This window comes from Dermacentor variabilis, unplaced genomic scaffold (assembly GCF_050947875.1).
Source record: "Dermacentor variabilis isolate Ectoservices unplaced genomic scaffold, ASM5094787v1 scaffold_17, whole genome shotgun sequence".
NCBI classification, from domain to species: domain Eukaryota; kingdom Metazoa; phylum Arthropoda; class Arachnida; order Ixodida; family Ixodidae; genus Dermacentor; species Dermacentor variabilis.
The window spans coordinates 10,418,900-10,435,944 of NW_027460335.1; the positions used below are offsets into that span (position 1 = coordinate 10,418,900).

Genomic DNA, 17,045 nt, shown 5'->3' on the forward strand with positions numbered 1-17,045 from the left:
TTGAAGTTTCCCATCGCCTTTTGCACTTCAAGTTCTGTTAGTTCTGCGTCAAGTTCAGTGTTCCTCTGAGAGCCTCGAAATTTTTTCAAACAACAGACTAATAAATTTTTCACATATGAGGAACTTAAAGGCAAAACGCAATTCATAGTTTCGAGTGAACGCGTCCTGTCCTCATTATCTGTGGCTTCGACTCCTTCATGCATGGTAAATTGAAAGTTCTTTCCTTGGATATGCTTTCAGTCCTGACTCACCGCCGTTGTAGTGGGCGTCTCTTCGCCTGCGAAAGCTTCTGCGCTTACTCCCACCAGCGCTCCTAGAAAACGTTCTTTTTCGCACAGTCCAAACTTCCGCTATGTCATCAACATATCTTCAGCATCAAACCCGTGCCCTTTGGAATCTAGTGCAGTTAAGTTTTCGTAAGTTTCCTTGAGCCCTATTTTATCACTTCTTTGATAAACTATAGTACTGTATCTTTCGATAGCTTTCATTTTTTATTGTCTGTTTAAAATGATCCCATTGTTTCCTCAGCCCATCTTCAAATATGACAGCTTTTAAACCATCAACAAGTATTTGGTGAAATGATGGCTCTTGCAGCAATGTTGAGTTGTTTTTCGAAACATCCAATTAGAAGGCAGCGGATTTTTTCTTGAGGCCTACTTGACAAGTTACCCGGGAGTGGTCAGAAAAGCGAACAGGAGTTACTGCGTAACCGTTACATTTATTCATCAGTTCAACCGACGAGTAGATTCGATCTAAACGCGCATGACTGTGCTCCCAAGAATGCGGAAATTTTCGCCTCGTGACAAGTCACAACATTCCCCTACATAACCAACGTCAATGTGTCATATGATTTGTAGTACGGTTTCATTGCGACTGTCGCATGAAAACCGACAAGAAGTTCTATATTTAGCTTTGACCAGGCGATAGAAATCCCGAAGATACTCATTTTTTTCCTTGCAAAAGAATCGTTTAGCACTAGCTAAAAAAAAACTTGACTCGTTCGTCTGTGCCATTTGGTGCAAATACACAAATGGTGCGCCAAAGTGTTTTGTGGTAATAACCACAAGACACATTGTCAAATACAATAAATCATCCTAAAGCGCAATAAAATACTTTTGCTACCTTCCAAATTACATTACTCATTCTATTTCCAAGTTCACTTTCCCGTTGTAAACGTCAATCGCCTTCTTGCATGATATTTAGTATTGCGCGACTTAAGCCAAAGATACTCGGAGTGGTAATGCCAAATCATAAAATGCGGTTTCCACATTTCTATGACTTACGTCACGAAAACGGAGCAATCATGGTTGGCGTGCGAACCAACTAGCAAAAAAAAACTGGTGGCATGGCTTGAACTGATCTGCCCGTGTCTATCTTCATGATGGCAACGGTGACTTAAGCAATTATGATGTTGCTTCCTGCGGACGCGCCATAGCGCAATTGTTTAGCAACACTCTTAAAATCTCTGGTATTGTTTCCGTCGAGTAATCTGGTATTCTCAATCTGGTATTAATCTGGTAATCTCAAATAATCTGGTACTGTTTCCGTCGAGACAGTACTCATGGCACAGACCAGACCTGCGCGGAGTTTATTAACTCAAATGTTCGAAAGACACCCCCAGCACGTCGTTTTCAAGGAATTGAAGTAGCACATTGATTTAAAAAAAATTTAGCGGCCCTTGGTTCACTACATTTCAACTTCAATGGCTTTGAAGGTTTGAGAGGACGTTTAGAAAGCTTCAGGAGGCGCTGCAATGTAACTGTGAAATGCGCTGGTCAATAACCTGTCAAGTAATCTCAGTAACGTTGGTACCTGTCGCGAAGAGGTGCGAGACAATATACATCATCTACTATTGTCTTCTGTACTCAGAGCGAGCACTGTGCTGCGGTATTGGAGACAGTTGGCAGAAAAATTGGATGTTCCGCGACTTCCTCTGATATCGATGCTGTTCATCGACTCTCTACTAAACATAAGGGCAAGAAAAACTTAACTGCTAGATTCTGTTCTTAAACGAAAAAGAATTATTTTATCAGCAAACCACGAAAGGCAAGGCTCTGCCTCAGTGACATCGGCAAATATGACAACTTTACTATGTTTGTTAGTGACCACTTGAACCCACGAAATAAGAAACTTTTTCTAAAGCAATGGCGCTAACAAAAGGTAACAACTGGAAGCACTTGTGGATGTATTAAGGCTAGAAAGACAAGTGCGAACCGTATGTGTCGCTTTGCTGATGAGTGTGGCCTTTCTTTTTTTTACTGACTACCTGTATTCTGACCCTTCAATGTCATTACCATCCACCACGGATTCTTACTTGTCAACATCTGTACTGAATAAGTTCATGTGGTGCGACTACCATTAAATCATTCACATTAATGCTAGAGATCTCCACAAGCATTTTAATGATTCTCAGCAGCTGTTTTCGACACCTTACAACACCTTTCCAGTAGTACGTGTGTCTGAAACCTGGCTTAGTAAAGCTGGCAAAAATCTATTCTGCTTTAACTCATACATTTTGAGTATTCTTATGGAGAAACGAGTATTGACGGTGGTTCAGCAATATTTGGCTCATATAACATTACGTACAAACGCCGCCATGACTTGGAGTTGAATATTACTAACTGTGAATCTGTATTTGTTGAATTTGATTCCCCGTCTTCTGTATAGAAAACAAGACATGTTTGGATGAATTTAACGCTCACCTTCTTTAGTTACTGACTTCTGTAGTGCCTTTGATCAAGCCATGGAACAATATCATGCGCTAATTGTACCTCAATATTCATGGGCAGGATTAACATTAACCACATGGATACTACTTCATCTAATTATTCTAGTTATTCAAGCATCTTCCATAGTTTTGGGTATACATGTTTCATTACTCTCCCTACTGGATGTCCTAACATTGCCGATGGCGCCTTAATTGATCATGAATTATCGAACCTAACAGGCCCATCTGATGCTGGAATTGTCACCACCGATATTACCGATCACTATCCTAACGTTCTATGTCTGCTCAATGCCTCATAAATACCTCACACTCCATTCTAATGAGTTGTACTTGACAAAGGAATGTTCCTTGCTAGCGTAAATAAAACGGACTGGTCGGAAGTTCTATCAACTAATGATGTTCCTGTTCCTAATGAAAAAAGAGAGAACAAAGAAAATCGAGTTCGCTTGAGTTATGATAAATTGATCATCAATGGGCAAACGTTTGTCTCGGATAGCGTTATGCGGATGCCAGTTCCACTTCAGGCGCATGCGTGACTGGACAGAGGCAAATGACGCATTCCGAATTCCGTTCCTCCGAAAGATAACTGAGCACGTTGCTCGCAGCCAGAACGGCTCACTGTCCTGCTTGAAAATTGTCGCAGCATAAAGAACAAAGTCGATAACTTCATGTCTTTAGCAGCCACTGTTAAACCGCAGATTGTGATGGGCACCGAATCATGGTTAGACAAGACTATACCTAATATAGAAATCTTTCCGCCTGGTTTTACTGTCTATCGAAAAGATAGGCATGGACATGGCGGGGGAGTATTCATTTTGATATCAAATACATTGTAAAGTACACAAGTTTTATTTGAAAACAATTCGGAGTCTGTCTAGTGCCTTGGGAAATTGCCTAACGGAAACAATGTAGTGTAGGGGACATTCTACCGCCCACCCGGCAGCAGCGACTCATTCGGATTGCTGTCTGAGATGGTATCTCTTCTGCCTAACAGCTTATTTCTAGGGGGGGATTTCAATTTGCCAGACTTCAACTGGAATGCCGGATGTGTGGCTGGTAATAGGTCCCGTATTTACACAGACTTCCAAGAACTGCTCGGATTAAATGGATTGCAGCCATACGTACTGGAACCTAAGCGAGAAAATGCAATTCTAGACTTAGTACTTTGCAATGAGCCGAACCTATTACCAAAAGTTACTGTTTGCCCAGCTATTAGTGACCACAGGGCAGTTGTCATAGAACTGAACATACAACGAGTACGGATGGCGCAAATTCCGCAAAGAAAAGTGTACAGCTACGACAGAGGAGACTATGCTGCTATCAGGATCGAACTTGAAAATTTCTTTCCTACTTTCCAATATATGTCAAACGCACGCTGTCCGTTAACTTTGTGGTCAGCATTTCGGGACAAAATACTTAAACTAGTCGAAATTCATGTTCCATGCAGGTACCTGCGCCAACGAAAAAAAAAACAAAAACCTTGGTTTAACGTAGAAATACGTAAACTTATAAGGAAAGCAAGACAAACGTATAAAACATTTTCTGCCGACACCAGTCTGGCAAATCAGAAACGCTTGCAAGAGATAAATAAGCTATTGAAAGCAACAATTGAATCTGCCCAAGATGCCTTCTTTGTTAAATTAAACAAGGACTTGAGAGAAAACCCAAAATCTTTTTGGAAATATGTAAAACAAAATCAAAAAGAAGACATATCAATACCATCTTTAACTGTTGACGGCAAAACCGTGACGTCGGACTATCAGAGGGCGGAATGCTTCAACCAGTACTTCCAATCTGTGTTTTCGCTATTACCTGCTGGGGATACTTCGCTTTTGAACAATGCCAATCAAGGCGATATGATGCCAGACATTGAATTTGATGTTAGTGGCGTCGACTCTTTACTACGGCATTTAGATGACACAAAAGCAATTGGACCTGATGGAATATCCCCAGTGGTCCTTAAAGAGTGTCATAGCATCATTTCTCTGTGTTTAACGATCATTTATAAGCTTTCCCTTGAAACAGGCCTCATTCCCCAAGATTAAAAAACGGCAAGCGTGGCACCCGTTTTTAAATCGGGCGATAGAAAACTGAGAGAAAACTATAGGCCGATTTCACTAACGTCAATATGTTGCAAAATATTCGAGCGCATTTTATATAGTAACATATCTGCATTTCTTGTCTCAAACGCTTTTTTAAACATTCCCAGCACGGATTCCGAAAAGGTTATTCCTGCAACAGACAACTAATAGAATTCCAGCACTTCTTATCTAAAACCATTGATAACAATAGCCAGGTAGACGCGATTTTTATTGATTTTCAAAAATCGTTCGATATTGTGTCCCATAAGCTCCTAGATGTCAAGCTTGCTGCATTAAATATAAACGAAAAGGTTCAAAATTGGATACGAAACTACCTAAACGGAAGAACCCAGTCTTTTGTCCTAAACAACGCTGCATCTTCACCAATAACTCTTTCTTCGGGCGTTCCTCAGGGAAGCGTACTAGGCCCCTTGTTATTTTTAATCTACATAAATTACATTGTCGAACTAATTACATCACCCATAAAACTGTTTGCTGATGACTGTGTGATTTACAGAGAAATTACCGCTGAAGATGACATAGATACATTGCAAACAGGTTTAGATAAGGTAGCGATCTGGTGTAAAAAATGGAACATGAATTTAAATACAAGAAAGTGCAGTAGCGTAAATTTTTCATGAAAATTATCCAAATTTCAGCACCGATATAACATCAATGGCACGCTTATCGGCATACAGTCGGAATATAAGTATTTAGGACTCTATTTTACCGAATCACTCACTTGGCATAAACAGATTGACACTGTCATAGCAAAAGCTAGTAGGATGTTACATTTTATTCGCAGAAATTTTAAACAGGCAACACGCGAAGTTAAAGAATCTTTATACTTCTTTCATGTTAGGACAATACTTGATTATGCTTGTGTAATATGGGATCCCTATCAAGATTACCTCATTAAAAGACTGGAAAAACTACAGAATCAAGCAGTAAGGTTTGTTTGCAATAATTACAGCCCGCATTCTAGCGTTTCCGAAATGAAGGCCACTTTAGGATGGGATCTACTACATATGCGTAGGCAGAAGTTAAGGCTTAAACTTTTGCACTGAATATATAATAATGAGACAGGTATTAATCGCTATAACTATCTCCTGGAACCAGATTATATATCGACTCGCTGTGATAACAACAAAAAGATATCAGCCTTTAACTGCACAACAAACACTTTTTACGACTCTTTTTTCCCCAAATCAATCAGACAATGGAACAGCTAATCAAATGATATAGTAAATGTGTCAAATAACGAACTATTCTATTCAATGCGGTGACGGCGCTCTTGTAAAACAAATGTATGTGTTATATATCTTGGAACCTGCTTGTTTCACATTGCTTGTATGCCTTTCTCTAACAGCTATTGTAGTGCTTCTGTTTGTGAGTATATCTGTCCAAAAGCTTTTCTGTATCACTAGTTCTATTTTGTTCCTCCCTACGTAATACCTTTATGGCGATGTAGGTACTCTGTAAATAAAGAAATAAATGATCCTCAAAAAGCTTCTTCACTGTTTTCAACTAAACTTTCATCGTATTTCAGCTCACACTCTCATAAAATAAAACAGAAGAAACGTGTAATCTTCACAAAATCTATGGCTTATAGATAGCCTTCTGAAAGTAATGCGGTCTCGTGAAAATTCGTGTAAAAAGCTAAGTAGCAACCTTTCAATACTAAACTACTTGCCGGTTACAAAAATTTTCTAACTCCCTTCCTCCACAACTGATAAGTGCGAAGAGGAATTATAACGAACAATAATGATAGAATGTGGTAATAGCATTAAGAAAAAGTCGGAAATAGTCAACGCCTTTTTAAACCGTAACTCTCAGAACGTCCTTTCTAGAGCCGTTCACTGTGAAGCGGCACACATTATTCACATTTTGTGATGCTTCCTTCAAATACCCTTCTGATTCTGCTTCATGCAGTAAAATGTCCTTTAACCGTTTACCATATGAATATTAAGTTTCTTCCAACGACAACTTGTGAAATAATTTTAATAATTACGACCCTTAAAGCCACTAGTGCCGGCGTCGATAACATGCACGCTTACCACAATAAAATTATCGCACAACATATCGCTAACGTTCTCTCAGCTATCATTAACCTGATTTTCACCGCCGGTGTTTTCCCACGTGAACTCAAAAACGGTCCAGTCATTCCTGTTTTCAAAAAAGGTGATCGTACGCTTACACAGTATAATAGACCCATTTGTGTTCTTCCATTTTTAATAAAGTTATGAAACTTATTGAAAAGCATCTTGCAAAATATATAGATCAATTTAGCATTTTTCCCCTTATCGGCATGGCTTTCGCTTTGGCTTTTCAACTAATGTAGCGCTTATATCTCCTACTGATTATCTCAAAAAAGCGATTGATGAAGGTACCTTTGTAGCCTCGATTTTGCTTGACCTAAACGAGGCCTTCCATACAATTAATCGCACTATTCTTTCTGTTAAACTTGAAGTCATTGGAATAACTCGTGCGCAACTACTTTTAATGCGCAGTTACTTACCAGAAAGAAAACAAGTGATTAACATTTCTGGGTACTATGCTAAAAAAAGCTACTGCTGACATTGCTGTATCACAGGGGTCCCTATTAGGTCCTCTACTTTTCATAATTTATATTATTTATCTGCCTAGTTGCCTTTCCTCATCGAAGTGCAATCTGCACGTTGAAGACGCTACTATATTTAGTCCACCCAATTGTTTAACAACACAATCAAAAGAGCTAAACGCAGATCTCTGGAAAATTTCCACATGGTGTGAACTTAAGAAGCTGCACATTAGCAATAATAAGACCAATTTTGTTGCCTTTGCCTCGCATCAGTGATCGTTTGAGCTGCTTCAGTCTATTTCCATCAACAATCACCTAATTGCTGCAGTGGATCATTTCAGCTATTTACATGCGGAATTTTATCGCCACCTTAAATTTCACTTTCACATAGCTAACGTAAAAAAGAAATCTGCATATGGAATACGCGTTTTAATTAAAGAACAGCCATATTTCTCATTTTCTACTCTCAGACCGCTTTATTATTCTTTCGTTCATAGTAATATTAACCATAACAATGAATCATAGGGAAACACTTATAACAGTCACCTAACTTCGTTGCAAGTCATTCAGAATCGAGCTATTCACCTAATAACATCTTCACCTCGTAGCATTAGCGCAAGACTGTTCTTGCATGCACATAATACTTTGAATGTGTCTGATTTGTTTTCGACCCACTCCTTTCTGTAACGCCTTTGGGCCTAGAAAGTACGTTAAATAAATAAATAAAACCTCGCCATATTTATCTTTAGGGCATTGAACAATGATATCCCAGTAACCATCATACCAAAGACATCCCTTACTAATATAAACAATACTAGATTTGTAGTAAATATGAGCTTCATTTTACCCTACATTCGCACGAACTATGGTAAGCAGTCATTACATTTTCAGCTTTAGCTGTCTGGAAGACATTTACTTTAAAATTGCTCGAAACTCGCTGATTTCCTACAGAACTTAAGCACTTTCTTTTAGCTTCCTCCGACTTTCCTATTCGAGTGTAGTATGTGTTGTGATTTTTACTTTAACTGGACTGGACTTTAACTTTGTATCTATCTTTGTCTACCGCATTTTTTAATTTTTTTTTTCATAAGGTCCCTCTATAGTTTCACCTATTCTTGGCTAATCCGAAGCCTTGTTATTGTTTAATGCATTCATCTGCTGCTTCTGTTCATTTATGCCTTGTCTCCAAAAATCTTCATTAAGGTAAATTTTACATGCTGTAATTGTTGCTTGTATTATTAATTCTAGTCATCATGCAGAGGAGGTCCCATTCACGTTTTTAACCATGGGACCTCCTTCTGTATTTATTTATTATGATTTATCCCCATTTTTGTCAAGAATAAACTGATTCTTTTTATGAGTTTGATTCTCCTTCTAACCTCTATCGTCGGTATAGGTGCACACTGACGTCATATATCGTGTATGAGAGTATATGATGTGTAATTCTGATTCTACTCTTCAATCTTCCCCACACCATTAACTCTCAAGGTTGCCTAATCCGCCTAGGTGCACTTAGACGTTTGAGTCATGCTTGCGCGCTACATGTATTTTCATTTCGCTAACATGTTTTGCGATGTATGCGCCGAGTAGAGAGTGATCGAAACACGCGATAGTCAGTAGCAAAATGGTTTGCGTTTCGAAATACCTTCACTAAAGCACTTTGTACAGCTCACTAATAGGAAACGCGATTGAAGCGATCAGGCGTATATGAAAGAGAATACTTAAAGCCTCTTTTTGAGTTCTAAATGACGCCCCCTCTTAGACCTAGGCAGCTGCGAAACAGGAAGAAAGTACTTGAAACCATAGACAAGTCGTAAGGGAACACATACCATGTGTTGACTCACAATGCAGCATTGTCTAAAACTTCGAAAGCTCAGCTTCCTTAGATAGACATGAGCGATGAGTTCTGACAGTTTTCTGACATCATGACAATTTAATTTTAAACATTGGCATTCGACGTTGATTTGCTGTTACCTACGAAACAACTAAATAAATATTTCATTATGCTTACCTAAACATTACATTGGCAATTCAACAAGGCGTTTTCCAAATATTGAGCATCATGTTGCTTTCTATTGAATCTATAAAACGATTTCGGCTGTAGCTATTCCTGTATCTTTTATCACATGTTTCTTGAGCTTCTCTGCCTTTGACCTAGTAGAACCGATGGTATGTGACATCACACCATCAATTTGTGCCTAAGGCCTCAATATCAAGACGTTTCGTGAATATACACTGAATATAAATGCCAAGATTGCATCATTATTGGAAATTGAACAACAAAAAGGATGAATAGCTGTTATAGATTAGCGATAAACAACCAATGAGCCATTGTCTGTGTTCGCGATCTTACTCAGTGCGCAGAAACAGTAGCAACCTCCTCATCCACCCCTGCTTGCTTCGCAGGCTCTTGCGTTTCGTGAATTTGCGGCATGGCCCACCTCGCGTGATCATAAGGGATCGCGGAGGGCAACTCATCAGCGACGCTGTAGAAGAGCTGCTTCGTCTGTGGGGTGTGCATTTCCGACACTCATTGCCGTATCGTCCACAGACTTATGGTCTTGTTCAGCGGACCAATCGAACGCTGACAAGCATGCTAGTCTTGTGCTTATCCTCTGACCACATGAATACAGAGGTTGAAGAAGAGGACGATGATGGTCTGTGCGGCGAGCCGCAACGTTTTAACGGCTATCTTACAGATCAATGGTCTATGCCCCCCCCCAGCCTTAATCTGTAAATAAACACACGATACTCCGTAACAATTCTATTACGGGGCCGAAAGGCAATATCACGCCTATAAATTATCCTAACAAGTTTGACACACATCCGATGTATGTCTCATACCAAACGCCCTGGTGTGCTTACTGTGTGCGACTACAAATGAAGACCCTGAAGACCGCAACTGTGCTGTGCCTTGTGCCCTATGCGTTGACATACACCACACCTGGGACCACGTGCGTAAGAAACTAATCACGCCCAAATATACCCCAATAAAGAACATGCAGGCTTGCCCAGGTGTCAATGCCGCTACGAGAGAGTAAACATTGCTGTGAAGAGATGTAAATAGCCAGACTTAAAGTTGTTTGTTTTGGCTGCTAGATAAACGTGTACAGTGACGCTAACTGTCCGTCTGAAATGAAATAATATAGGATTCTTTTTGTATAAACAATTGTGGGCTGCGATTTTCCATATGTGCGTTTTCTTCAACAGCAGAATGCACCCTTATTCATTGAATCTTTTTCCAGGTGAAACCATTTACCAGAGTCAACGGCTACGACGCGCGCAAAGAAGCAAAATGACGATATGGCAGTGTGCGTTGTTAATTGCCATGGTAAGCTGTGTGTCATCTATTTGCGATGGTAAGTTAAACATTTGTTATAGAACTGCACTTTGCGTAATCTTGTAGGCTAGATCATATTTATTTGCTATTCATAGAATTGCCCCAAAAATAATTTGTGTAATTAATGGATAAACTGTCAGAACTCTTTAGCATTCAAATTTTCAATTAATGTGTGACTCCGCGCAAGCGTAATCGGCATTATGTGGGATTATGCATAGGCGGCATTAGTTACGCTTCCAAGACGTCGTAGTGTATTTGCGTGACGATGGTACGCATTTTTCCAAATATCTAATTATATACTTGAATGTTATTGCCAATGAAAATTTGGAGATTCGGGTAAAATAAGTGTTTACAAAGCCCATACGCTTGCAAAACATGCTTTGAAACAATCGAGTCTGCTTTTACTTGGTCTAAATAGATCACGTGCGGACGAAAGGAGTTATGACAACAAGTAGCTTCATGAATGGAGGCTCCAAAAAAAGACGGAAGCACAGAATGGTCGAAAGCAAGCTCTCGACACTCCTCCCCCCACTTCCTTCTTCATAGTGTATACTTTTCTGATGCTCAGTGGCCATCGTGCTGGGCTACTAAGCACGAAGTCGCGGGATCGTATCTCGGCCACGGCGACCGCATTTCGATGGGTGCGAAATGCGAAAACACCCGTGTACTTAGATTTAGGTGCACGTTACAGAACCCCAGGCGGTCTAAGTTTCCGAAGTCCTCCACTCCGGCGTGCCTTATAATAAAAAAGTGGTTTTCGCACGTAAAACATCACATTTAATTTTTTTTTACTTTTGTGGACACTAATTTGCATTGCTTGCCAAATACAATGGTTGCACTAGTCGAATACATCAATTTATCAGAAGCAACAAATTCAGATTTTCTGAATGAAGCATGATCACTTTAGCTGCACGCCTTCTTAATTCAAAAACTGCGAGAGTGTCTTTTAATCATTTCGGAAGGAACTAGCCATTTTCGTGGATATTAAAAGTATGTTCGATAATAATTCATGCAACAGGTAACGGGATATACTTAGTCAATTGAATCAATCAGATATTTATCTTGCGCAGTCGAAAAGGGCGCGTATACAAAATATTCGGACCGATGGCCTTTCCGGTTGGTATCTTGTGCAATGCAATCACTGTAGGTGAGTCAAACCCACTAAAATTTTTATTTCTACGAATGTATTACACATTTCTTTAATAAGAGAATAAAATTTGTCACAGAATTGGTCATATTGTACAACAAGCACCCGCCGTTATGTAATGCGCCACGGAGGCCTTTAGACCAACCAAGTGGCTGTCGCCGCCGAGCCAAGCCACTTCCGACGCATCCGGCGTGTCAAGGAAAGCTCCTACCACACGTGAGTGACCAATGGGGGGGGGGGCGAGGCGCACGCCGCGACGAGAAAAGGTGTATGTGAAGAGTGCGAAGCAAACTAATGAGACATCAAGTGGTCAAGCAAAGCCCCCTTGCTTCATATGCAACAAGCGAGGACACAAGCCGTCAGACTGCAGGACTAGGATTGGGGGTCTAATGCTGGGACTGGTAGGAAAGGGAAACATCATGGGCATGCATCGAAAGGCATTACCAAAAAAATCCTGAAGACAGCAACGAGGCTTCCTGTTGTGTTTCCGAACCTGACCAAACCACTGAAGATGATAGGCGGTCAAAACAGCGCACACATGCTGTTAACACCGCAGTTCTGAAAAGATTCGTTCAGGTGCGCAAAGCATCGTTGGGCCAAAACTACGAACAGAACGAATGCCGACAGCAAAAGGGCGTCTAAAAGGACAGCCCGTAACTGTTTTGAGAGATACCAGTTGCGACACTGTCGTAGTAAAACGCTCTCTTGTGCCAGCCAACAAGTTTACTGGGGAAAGGCGCAGTGTCTATTTATTCGATACTTCTGCACAATACCTTCCCGAAGCCGAAGTCCCAGTTGACTGTCCGTTCTTTAAAGGCAATGTGCGTGCTGTATCATGCTAGCGTCCATTGTATGATGTTGTTCTGGGCAATGTTAACGGTGCTTGCCGCTCTCTTGAGTCACCTGGAGGCCCAGTTGCGAAGATACAGCGTACCGCACTATATTACCAAGATAATACTGAGGGTAAGCTGCACGGCAAGGAGAAAACCTACCCAGCTCTGCATACTACTATAGTTGCTGCGTCACGTCACATTCCCTTGCATCAAGGCTGCCAGTAGCCCTTGTAAACGCACTAGACGTCACTGCCGATGCACTGGCAAAGTTGCAGAAGGATGATAGAAGTCTCAGTGGTTGCTTCGCGGACCTGGGCAAAACCAAAACCACGCAATCTGCCACCGTCACATTTATACTGCTGAATGATATCCTCTTACGGCGTTATAAATCTGCGACAAAACAGAATTTGCGCAGCTTGTTGTTACGAAAGATCTTCGGTGTTCCGTCGTGAAGATAGCGCATGAAGGGATCCTATCTGGTCATGAAGGGACGAAGAGAACGGCCGACAGCGTCTCAGGAGAATTCTACTGGCCTGGCGTCCAAGCAGATGTCAGCCGGTTCGTGACATCATGCGACATTTGTCAGAGGGCTATCCCAAAACACCTGGTAGGACGCGTACCTCTTCGAAACATGCCGATAATCAAAACTCCATTCCAGCGAGTCACTATTGATATTATCGGACCACTTTCCCTACTTCCGCTAATGGTAACCGATTTCTTCTTACCATGGTAGACTTCGCAACACGTTACCCAGACGCAGGCGCTTTACCAAGCATTGACTCGGAAAGGAAAGCCGAGCCATTGGCGGCGATGTTTTCCCGCGTTGGAATCCAACGGGAAACAGTTACCGACCGAGGTACACAATTCACCTCACAACTCATGAAGAACTAAGCCGGCTGCTTTCCTTTAAACAATTACCCACTACTACATACCATCCAATGATAAATAGCTTAGTGGAACGTTTTATCGGAACGTTGAAAGAAATGACTCGGCGAATGTGTCAAGAAAGTCCCGAAATTGGGATTGATAATTTGCCCCACTGCTTTTCGCGTACAGAGAAGTCCCACAGACAAGCTTGGGCTTCTCACCTTTTGATCTCCTTTATGACCGTTACGTACAAGGACCGATGACCATCCTGAAGAGCTTTGATCGAGGAAACATTTGGACGAAGAAACCACAACGACGTATGGCTAAGCAGTAGAGCTGCAAGAATGGCTGCAGCAGACATATCAACTAGCCCACGAGGAGGTTCGAAAAGCGAAGGTTGCACAAAAAAATATGATCGCAAGACAAAGGCGCGCCACATTGCCGTGGCAGACATAGTATTATTGTTGCTGCCATCCGAGAACAACAAGTCAATCCTCACGCGGAAGGGACTGTTCACCCTTCTGGAGAAGAAAAGCGACCTTGATTACGTCGTTGACTTGGGCACGCGAATAACTGCTTTTCATATAAACTTGCTTAAACAGTATAAGGAAAGATGACCCTTTCCGTCGGCTGATCACCAAGCCGCAGTAGCTGTCAACACTCGTGAAAGGAAGGGAACGACGCGCCATGTATTGTAGTGAAGCCGAAAGAAACTTTCCAGGGCGTAAACATTGCCAAGGATTTGCTTGCTGAGCACACCGTAGGAGCAAAGGAAACACTGTCTACGTTCCAAGATATATTCTCCGACGTACCTGAAAAAACCCACCTCGTATATTGCCAACTATTGAGACAACGGACACACCGGTGCATTTCCGGCAATATTCGATACATTTTGTAATCGACAAGGTCGTCGAAGATGAAGTGCAAAAAAGACTAAAGCAAGTGATTATTGAACCGTCTAACTCGGCATACAAGTCCCCGGTGGTGGTAGAGAAGAAAAAAGTATGCGGCATGCGCTTCTTCACTGATTTTAGACAACTAAATCACGTGGTTGTCATGGGTAACGAACCTATACCACGAGTAGACAGGATGTTTGCCAAGCTGGGCAAGGGTCGGTACTTTTCCATGTTCGACTTTACCAAAAAGTATTGGCAAGTGCCCATGCATCCCGAGTGCAAGCACATGACAGGCTTCCAATCTTCGTCGGGTCTTTATCAGTTCTGCTTTATGCCTTATGGTTTTAAAAAAAATCTCCAGCTGTTTTCACAAGGCTTATGAGAAAAGTAGTGGGCGGTATCCCCAAAATCTACCCCTACTTAGACGACATCTTAATTGCCACCGAAACATGGAAACAACATGTTCACACCCTTCGGCGTTTCTTCCAGCAAGACAAAAACGCCTGTCTAACTATTAATCCCTCCAAAAGGGATGTTGGCTTAGTTTCTGAGGGGCCCATTCTACGATCTCCAGATTTAGAACAGCCATTTATCTCACGTACAGAGGTGTCATCGACAAGCCCCTGAGCTGTCCTCCTACAACACCACGGAGGTGTTGTGTACCCGGTTGCACATGCAATTAGGAAACTGCTGCCCAGAGAAGTACACTACTCCACCTTGCAATGGGAAGGCCTCGCCCTTGTCTGGGCGAGGCCTTCATGTTTCATGTTTATCTTGATGGAAAGCACTTCCTGCTACAAAGTGACCATGAACCACTTTCATACATTCCCTCCGCCAAGCATGTGAACAACAGAGTATTGCGCTGGAGTTTACTGATAATGGCATATGGCCACTCTCCTATGCAACAAAGGCAGTGACAATTTCAGAGCCGACTACGTAAGCATTGTGTCTTAGTTATCCAAGTTTATATGTGTGTACATAGCTTCTGTTACTCTTTACATGCAAGCTCATGTTTTTGTTTTTTAGTACTGCGGCAAATGTGTACAACCTTTGAACTCTGTCCTTGCAACAAGCCCTCCTGCTTCAAGCCCCCTCTGCATGGCAAAGTTGTTTAAAGCGAAACAACTTTCTTCTGTGAGGGGTAGGGCGGTGAAAAGGCGACGACAATGGCAACTGCACATGCGGCACGACGCTGGGAAATAAGAGAGGACGAGGGTTGGTTGCAGAAGAAAAAGAAAGAGGGAGACACGAGCGAACGGGCAGCGGCAGCCAAGAGGGCCGATCGAATGAGGGCCGAGCGAGGTTCGTGGAAGGAGTCCCGAGAGGGCTACTCGGGTGTACCGCTGGACAGCTTCGTGATGGGTCATGAGCCACCGAACCGAGGTCCTGCCCGTGTCCCGTGCCTGTCCAGGTCCTGAGATCTTGCAGTTCCTGTGCGCTCCGGAGTCTGGTACTCTCGGAGTTCCGGCGTCGTAATCTTGAACCACCAACCAAACGGCTTTCGCCGCATCTCCATCGCCGCCTATCCAAGCGGCCTCTGACAAATTCGGCGTGTCAACGAAAGTTCCTACCACACGTGAGCGACCACTGGGGGGGGGGGGACGTATTCGGCGAAGCCCGGACTTCGCGCGTTGTCGGGCGAGTGAATGAATTCCGTAGTATGCCCCGTCGTAAGACTTCGTACGCTAGAAGATACTCAGTGCTAGAGGATATTACTCGTTTATGTGTACGAGAATAGCGTGAATTAAATGTCCGCCTGTGGCAACTCGTCCCATTACCGCCTTGGGGTCTTTTCTCACCGCGCCGCACGTTAACCAACGTGATGGTCCACGTGATTACAGTCACTCACCGTTCTGAATAAGACAACTGGAAATATTGAATTTACCATTAGATGCTTGTATAGCATGCCGACTTCGGAACGTAACTGCTTCATCAGAAATGAGCGAGCTCCTATATTTTGTGTTGTGTGCTAAATATGCGATCCCATAAACTGAAGCACGTGCAACTCATCGCACGTGTTACTTGAAGTTCTATGTGGGAAAATCCTATTATTGCTTACATTGCTCGCGAAAGCAAAACGAAGCTGTGAATTAGATTGCGTACTGTAGTCATAATATTTTACAGCATTACGGTAAGTAAACGACTTCGAAAATATCAATGGGCACAAACCAAAGTGTTTCCAATAAGGGAATTTTTTTGCAAGCAATGTGTGCTTCCTCTTTTTCATCTAAAAGAAAATCCCAATGCACGCGTACTTTTATGAGATGCAATCCTATTATTGTACAGCAAATATTTAATGCAACTTGACATTGTCGAAAACGTTATGTTTGTTTTATCCTGTTAAATGAAGGTTGATGTTCAGCAAGTTTATATTGAAAGAAAAGGTGGGAGACGTTAAGTAGGTTGTACAGGCAATATTTTAGGAGTCACGGAGGTAAATAGCACCTAACCGAGCATTGGCCATCAGCACTGGTCTTCTGGTGGTGTAGAGGTGTGATAATAAATAAATGGACACTCAGCAGAAAAAATTATTTCTTCTGCGTCAGTAAATTACCTTTCTACATCCCCAACAACACCACGCTTACCACGATAA

General features: G+C 42.0%; 1 pseudogene; it reads left to right on the forward strand.

Annotated features, from left to right (window-relative positions):
- LOC142568188 (uncharacterized) overlaps positions 1–15,870 on the forward strand; it is a 48,914-nt pseudogene extending 33,044 nt beyond the window's left edge.
- Positions 15,871–17,045: the final 1,175 nt, after the last annotated feature.